We start from the raw sequence: 8,267 nt of genomic DNA on the forward strand, positions 1-8,267 counted from the left end.
TGGTAAGACCACACCTGGAATATTGTGTCCAGTTCTGGTCACCCTGCTATAAGAAATAGATAGAGGCTTTGGAGAGGGTGCAAAGAAGGTTTACCAGGATGCTGCCTGAACTGGAGGGCTTGCCTTATGAAGAAAGGTTGAATAAGCTCAGACTTTTCTCTGTGGAGAGAGGGAGGAAGAGAGGAGACCTGATCGAGGTATACAAAATAATGAGAGGAATAGATAAAATCAAAAGCTAGAGAATTTTCCCCAGGGCAGGATTGACTGGTACGAGGGGGTCATAGTTTTAAGATATTAGGAGAAAGGTATAGAGGAGACGTTAGAGGTAGGTTCTTTATGCAGAGTGTTGTGAATGCATGGAATGCTTTGCCAGCAGTGGTGGTGGAAGCAGAGTCATTAGGGACATTTAAGTGACTGCTGGACATGCAAATGTTTAGCAGTGAGTTGAGAGGTGTGTGGGTTGTTATTATATTTTACATTAGGATTAGACCTCGGCACACTGTCGTGGGCCAAAGGGCCTGTTCTGTGCTGTATTTTTCTATGTTCTATGTTAAAGCATCTCATAAATGTGAGTATTAATATCCACTTTGGCAGATTTAATTGATTCTCATTGGAATGTATCTGCCAAACCTTTAGCAAAACCAAATCAGCAAACAGCTTCAGACTGTGCACACGTCCAACACAAAACATTGCTGCTCCTCATTCACTTTTCAAATGCACTGCTCCATTCCAAATAGCAGACCACCCATTCCCATTCATAGACATTTGTTTCTGATGGATGGAAGTGGTTGTTTCTGTACTTCTGCCATTTTTATTGAACTCATCTCAAGTTACACTTTGGAATTTGACGGTCAGGCCAAGACTGTTTGTTTTAAGCTTTAACAATTTTGACCAGGTTGCCAGCTCTTCATGTTCTTGAATATTGGAATGGGACTGGGTTCTATCAGCCCTCTAGGGACAGGCTGCAAGGTCATTAGGTGGATAATGGGGTGGAAGATGATAAGGGAAGGAAGGAGTTTCCACCTCCGTAGTATGTTATTGATCCCAAATTCGGGAAAGGATGACCACTCAGGTGGCCAATGTAGAGTCTGTTCCTGCCAATGCTGGCAGTTTATTACCAGTAAGGTCCTCCATTGTGTGGGAGACCTCCCCCTGCATCCTAGTGACGCACCTGGAGGATGTCCCTCCTAATGTAGTACCTTATAGCTCACAACAGGGTATCCCATCTGCACACTGGAACAGTCCCCTGTCCATGGTGGTGATCACTACAGGAACTGGAAATCAGAGTAAGTGAGTGAAAGAAGCCGTGAGGGCTAGAGTGTTCACAACATTCCCAGGACCAGGTTGGCAGCTCCTACTGAGGCCATTAATAAGTCATTGAGATCCCCCAATTGGTGCATGGACAATGGGTTACTCCTACTCCTAGTAAGAGTACTGTGATTACTGCTTTTTCAATGCTATCAAGCAAATAGTGAAGTGTGGCCATGTGATAAAATCATTTACATTCAGTGCTGGATACTTGAGACTTTTTTGTGAGAAACTTTATAATTCTTCTAAATGTTCTTAATGCACTTTTTGTTTCATACAATGGTGATTTTCTACATAGGATTACAGAGGGAAAACAGACCATTTGGCACAATCAGTTCATGCCAGTGTGTATGTTCTACTCAAGGTGTTTCACATCTTTCCTCATCTAATTCGCCCGTTGTAATTCTCTATTCCCATCCCTTCCAAGTGCTCCCCTAGTTTCCTTGAAATACATCTAAACTATTGATTTCAACTATTCCGTCTGGTCACATAGTCCCCATTCTCATCATTCTTTCAGTGAAGAGGTTTCTTCTGAATTCCCTTTTGGACTTCTTGAGGTACCGTCTTATATTGACAGCCTCGAGTTATATTCTATCCCACAGTGAAATGTTTTCTCTGTACCTTCTCTTTTCAAAACCTTTCTTAATTTTAGAACTGTCAGCCTTCTTTTCCAGAGAGAAGTGAACAGCACAACAATTCTTCCTTGATATACACAGCCAGGAACTTGTGTATCATTCTCATAAATCATCTCTTCACTCTCTCATACATTCTATAATATGTCAACTCGAACTGCAGGCAATACTCTGAATTATAGTCAACCAAATTTTTATAGTGACCCTACTTTCAAATTTATCCCTTTAGAGATAAAACTTAGAGCTTTGTTTGCATTTTTATGGCCTTTGGAACCTGTGGTGAAATTGTTAGTGACTGATGTAATTGTCTGAAATCCCTTTGTTTGTCTCCCTCACTTAGACGTGCATCTTTGAATAAGTGACCTGCACATTATTCCTACCAAGCTGTAACACCTTACGTTTATCTGTGTGGATCTTCATTTGCTAATTATTTGAATGTACGGTAAATTAATTAGTGATCTCTTGCAACTTCTTGTAGTCCTCAGAATTGGCTACATTTCAACATTCCTTTCCAATTTGGTGTCATTGAATTGCTAATTTTTTTGCCATAATTAGATGCAATATTTAGTTTGCAGTTTTACTTTTTTTTAGATTACTTACAGTGTGGAAACAGGCCTTTCGGCCCAACAAGTCCACACTGACCCATTCCCCTACATTTACCCCTTTACCTAACACTACGGGCAATTTAGCATGGCCAATTCACCTAACCTGAACATCTTTGGACTGTGGGAGGAAACCGGAGCACCGGAGGAAACCCACGCAGACATGGGGAGAATGCAGAAACTCCACACAGTCAATCGTCAGAGTCGGGAATTGAACCCAGGTCTCTGGCGCTGTGAGGCAGCAGTGCTAACCACTGTGCCACTGTGCTGCCCATTTATTTTGTTTTGAATATTTAGAGAGGTGCAGTAATCCACACATTATCTATAACAACTAAACGTAGAATGACAGATAGATGAAAATTATTACCAACACAGGACTAATTAATAGACTCTATTAACTTCACGGTCAAAACAGGGAATTATTTTTTACACGAATGATATGGTGAGATGATCCGTAGTGCAATAACTTGTTGTCCATTTTTTTGTAGCAGTTTATTTCCCCAGGTCTTTCTGAGCTACTGATATAAAATTGAAAAGGCACCCATCCTCCATTTTCAACTAAATGATAAGAAAAAAACAGCATTTATATAAAATGCAACATGATTTATGAAGCCAATCCTCTAGGCGTATACATATTCACAGCCATGTAGAGTTATATAGGGAGAGGCTGAATAGGCTGGGGTTGATTTCTCTGGAGCTAAGGACGCTGAGGGGTGACTTTACAAAGGTTTATAAAATCATCAGAGGCATGGATACGGTGAATAGACAAGGTCTTTTCCCTGAGGTTTAGAGTGAGAGGGGAAAAAGTTGAAAGTACCTAAGGAGTAACTTTTTCATGCTGAGGATGGTGTGTATGGAATGAACTGCCAGAGGAAGCGGTGGAGGCTGGTGCATTTCAACATTTTAATGGCATCTGAGTGTGTATAAGAATAGGAAGGGTTTAGAGGGATATGGGCCAAGTACTGGCAAATGGGACTAGATTAGTTTAGGATATCTGGTCAGCATGGGCAAGTGAGACTGAAAGATCTGTTTCCAAGTTGTAAATCTCTATGACTCTATGATCTACCCCTTTGCTCTTAATGTACTAGTCGAATCTCTTTGGATTATCTTTAACATTATCTCCCAAGGCTATCTCATTTTCCTTTCTTGCCCTCCTCATTTCCCTCTTTAGAATGTCCCTGCACCTCTTGTACTCTTCGAGATTCACTTGATCTCATTTATCTATATCTAATATATGATTCATTCTTAATCTGAACTAGAGCCTCAATATCTTTATTCCTCCAGTGTTCCCTCCTCTTACCAGCCTTACCTTCACACTAACAGGAACATCACACCTCCGAACTCTCGTTATCTCACTTCTGAAAGCTTCACTCTTGCCGGCCGTCCCTTGAGCTGCAAACAGTCTACTCCAATCAACTCTTGAAAGATTTTGTCTCATACTATCAAAATTTGCCCTAGTTCAATTAAGAACTTTAACTTATATATAATGCCAATCCTTTCCATAGATATTTTAAACTAATCGAATTATGACCCTGGCCCCAAAAAGCTCCCCTACTAACCATTCAGTCACTTGCCCTGCCTTATATCACAAGAGTAGGTCAGGTTTGCTCCTTCTGTGAGAGTTACATCTGTATATTAATGAAGAAAATTGACTTTAGCACTTACCAAATTCCTCACCATCCAAGCTCTTAAGACCATGGCTGTCCCACTTTATGTTTGGAAGGTTAAAATTTGTGATTATTACAATCCTATTATTCTTACGTACAAATAAGATCTCTCCACATATTTGTTACTCAATTTCACTCTGCCTACTGGGGGGACTATTACAATTGCATCAAAGTAATCATGCCCTTGTTATTTATGAGTTCCATCCTCATAGCTTCACTGGACCATCCCTCAGAAATACCTTGTGGTAGAACAGCAGTAATGTTTCACCACAAGAAAAATTGACTCCAATCTCCTTCTAGCTCTTCCTACTTCTGCCGTACCTTTGATGGTGGGAGGGGCTTTGAACATAAACTATTCAATTTACTGGTGATGGTTAGTAGCTGAAAATAAAGATACTCTGGGGGACTTGGGTGATGGGAAATAAAAGGTTCCATTGTGTGGAAGGAAAATTCTGGATATAAACAAGAATTTTAAAAAACGAACTCCACTCTGTCTGCCCAGGTTTTGCCTACACCGCTGTACCTCCAGAGTACTTTCCTTTTATTTTGATGAGTTCAAGTTAATCTCACCCGCTGTTTTGTACTTGCCAACCATTTGTTAACGGGTGTTTGCTGTTTCAGAATGTAGGTTGCCTTATTGTGTACGTTCTCAGAGTTCAGTGTTTGCGTCCTTGTTGTTCCAACCTGTGCTTTTTTTGGTCTCTAATGCAAAATTACAGAAAAATATTAATGGCAATTTAAGGTAAAATGTTAGGATATTGGCAAACAGCACAGAGCATCAAGTTTGACAGAGGGGTTGTGGGAAAGGACATGGAAAGCAGCAGGGTTTCCAGAACTTCTGATCTCTGCCTTCTCTGATCGAAATCAACCTGTGATTGATCATTTTTGAGGATTGTTATTCATTAATATCGGTGTGTCAGATAGATCTCCGTCTTAGCGAGGGGTGACGTGCTTCTTTGTTTTGTGATGAACTCAGGGGAACATACAATAGTAAGGGGGTAAACCCAAAGGGGGTGAAGGAGCAGAGGATCCTCCGTGTGTATGTGCACAAATCAGGGAATGGACCATGACACGTGGACAGAAGAGCAAATAAACCCTACTTCATCAATAACACCGCAGAGAACGAACACAAAGCAATTATGTTACACTGAAATCAAACAGTCTCTTGTCTCACCTGGAATATTGCATCTAGTTTCAGGTGCCACATTTTTGACAAAATGCGAAGTTATGAGATTGGGTGCGTGACTGATTCACAACACTATTCCTGGGATGATACACCTCACCAACTCTGAGAAATTGAGAATGTTCTCCTCTGCTGATAGTTCCCAGACTCTGTGAACTGTTGCTATGATTGGTTCTCAATTCCGTCTTGCGTCATAGAGATCCCAATGGCTGAATATTTCAGGGACTCATGAGCTCTGACTTGTCTGATCAACATCGACCTCTGATTTATTATTTTTGAGGGTTGCTGTTCAGTAATATCCCTGTATCAGATAGATCTCAGTCTCGTTCCCTGGGATTTGACAGGTGTGGTGTGTCAAATAGATCCCAGGAATTGTGCTCCATGAGATTTATGTGTGAGAAAATCTCCAGTTCTGAGAATCCGCCCTTGGATTGTGCACGTGTTGCTGTCTGACTACCTGACTGAATGTTGACATTTTTGGCTGATGAATGTTTCGTTGGGCGTTTTAGGTGGTGAGTTATGCATTACTAACCCAGGCTGTCCGGACATTGGGAGTACATGTAGTTTAGACGGTGTAGAGTAAACTTTCAAACTCCTTTGCCTGCCTTTTATAGGCTTCTGGTGGAGCAAAGCTCCTAATTTGTATCATTACGTGACCCGAGGCCGTGACCCTTGGTGCATAAGAGGAAATGTTCTCTAATCATTCTGCCTCTGGAGTGTTCCATCAGGCATATCGTGTGAAAGATGTATTTACATTAGTGGGCGGCATGGCAGCGCAACATTAAATTAAATGACTGGATGAAACACAACCAAACAGAACAAGTGAAAGTATTTGGCTGGGAAAGGAGTAGGATGTGGGAAAATGTATGATTACTGACTGGCCTTGAAGAAAGAATGAAGCAAACTCAAGGTTAGTGCATATTCATTCGAGATTTATTAACCATTTCAGAAAGCATTTTTATCCAAAAAGTTGATGTAAAAGCTAACAGAAGTGAATATAATGGCTGGTTGCCACATTGAGACGAGAACACATGCGCTGTGAGGTGGGAATTTTCTGTACATCAGTAACAGTCACAAGAAAGGGAATACAAAGGCTGATCAGAAAGGGTAGGCAACCATTCTGAGTAAGGAACAAATAAAAACAAAACAAATGGGCTTCAAACAACAGGGAAGCTACAAATTCTTCCAACCACACCCATCTCAAAGACATCAAAGTAAAAACAAAAATCCATCAATAATTGTCTCAGTTACACACTGATAAACTGAAGTGATCTCACTGTTAGAGTCAGCAACAGGACAGATTGTAGATTGGGAATTCAGAGACCTTGATAAGCAGATCAGGAAAATCAAAGGGGTCCACAATTCATTCACTTAACCTGGAAAAGAGAGATAAAGCAATGACGCAGATATTTATGATCAGGGACTTTCAGATTTCATGTTTATTCAATGGCACACTTTGAGATTTCACAAAACATATTGGGCTGCTTGGCGTGAGAAAGATGTGATTATTCTCACCTTCACCAGAGTGACGGCAGCGCTGTAGAAAATACTCAGGAAGAACAAGGTGATGAACGTGGAAGCAGTTGTCCAGATGTTGCTGTTATCATCCTCATAGTCTTCAATCCAAGTGCGGTCTATTGAATCTACGAATATAAAGCCAAGAGAATGCATTTAGATCGTTTATTGATCCAGATCGATCTATGTGCATCCAAGTCATGTAATTAGAGACCATTACATCTTCATAGAGCAGTCAGGTATTTCTCAAGTGTGACTCTTATCTGTATCCATCAGTGCATTATTGACTCTCAGCAAGAAATTACAAATACGAACTGCACATGTTCTTTCTTCATTGTCCATGTCAGAATGTTTTAAATTATTTTTCTTTTAATCTATTATTTAAGGATATTATTATTTGAGGAATGTTTATTACGAATGATTCTTTTAATTATATCATTATATTTTAAATATAGGCTGTGACAGCACTTTAGTTGAAAATTGTGGCCATCACTGAATAAAAGTTCAAATGTGATTCTCACCTTTATGTATTGGTGACCAATTGCTTGGCAAATCGTGAATATAAGTGACATCACAGTCAAGACATTGCTTCACATTTTTGTTTGTAGGATCTGTATATTTAGGAATAAATTTTTGTACATGTGTCCCTTAATTTATTTGACCTACTGCTTGGTGTGTTTGGTTTCCCTTTAATGTTTGTGTATGTGGTTATGAGAGTCTCTTCCTTCACTCTTGCCCATGTTGGAGTCTGTGCATGAATAAACATATTCCTGTTCCTTTACTGCTGGTGTGCTCATGTGTTTGTGCACCGAAATTTTGGTCTTTTCACATTGTGTAAGCATCATCATGCTAATATGCCATTTTGTTGCTGCCTATGCTTATCTTGTAATGTCTTTGTGAGTGTTCACTTTTCATTAGTGCTATCTAAAATGTGTGCTTATGTGTCTGTGTCAGGCCCTACCTCAACTAGGTTATTTTCATGTTTATGCTTAATAAATGTTAGCATGCAATGTTATGTTTTGATGGATGTTTATATTTATATGATGATGTTTGCTTGTGTGGCAATCTTTCCCAAACCATCTCCTGAGAAGCTTGTTTGTGTTACTGTGTGTGGATGCTTGCTGATGCTTGTGCCCATTATCCTTATTTAATAAACGCCCCTCTATTTGTTGATCTGTGCACTTGTGTGTCTGCATGTGAGACTCTGAATTTGTGTGTACGTGTGACATTGTATACATGCTGATCAATGTGTTTTAAAAATAACTAATTAATCTGCCTCTGTCATTGTATGTTTGTGATTCTGAAAATGGGGAAATAATGATATTACTATTTATCTCTGTGCACTTACGTGCCTGTATGA

This window comes from Hemiscyllium ocellatum, chromosome 40, assembly GCF_020745735.1.
Source record: "Hemiscyllium ocellatum isolate sHemOce1 chromosome 40, sHemOce1.pat.X.cur, whole genome shotgun sequence".
In the NCBI taxonomy this organism is placed as follows: Eukaryota; Metazoa; Chordata; class Chondrichthyes; order Orectolobiformes; family Hemiscylliidae; genus Hemiscyllium; species Hemiscyllium ocellatum.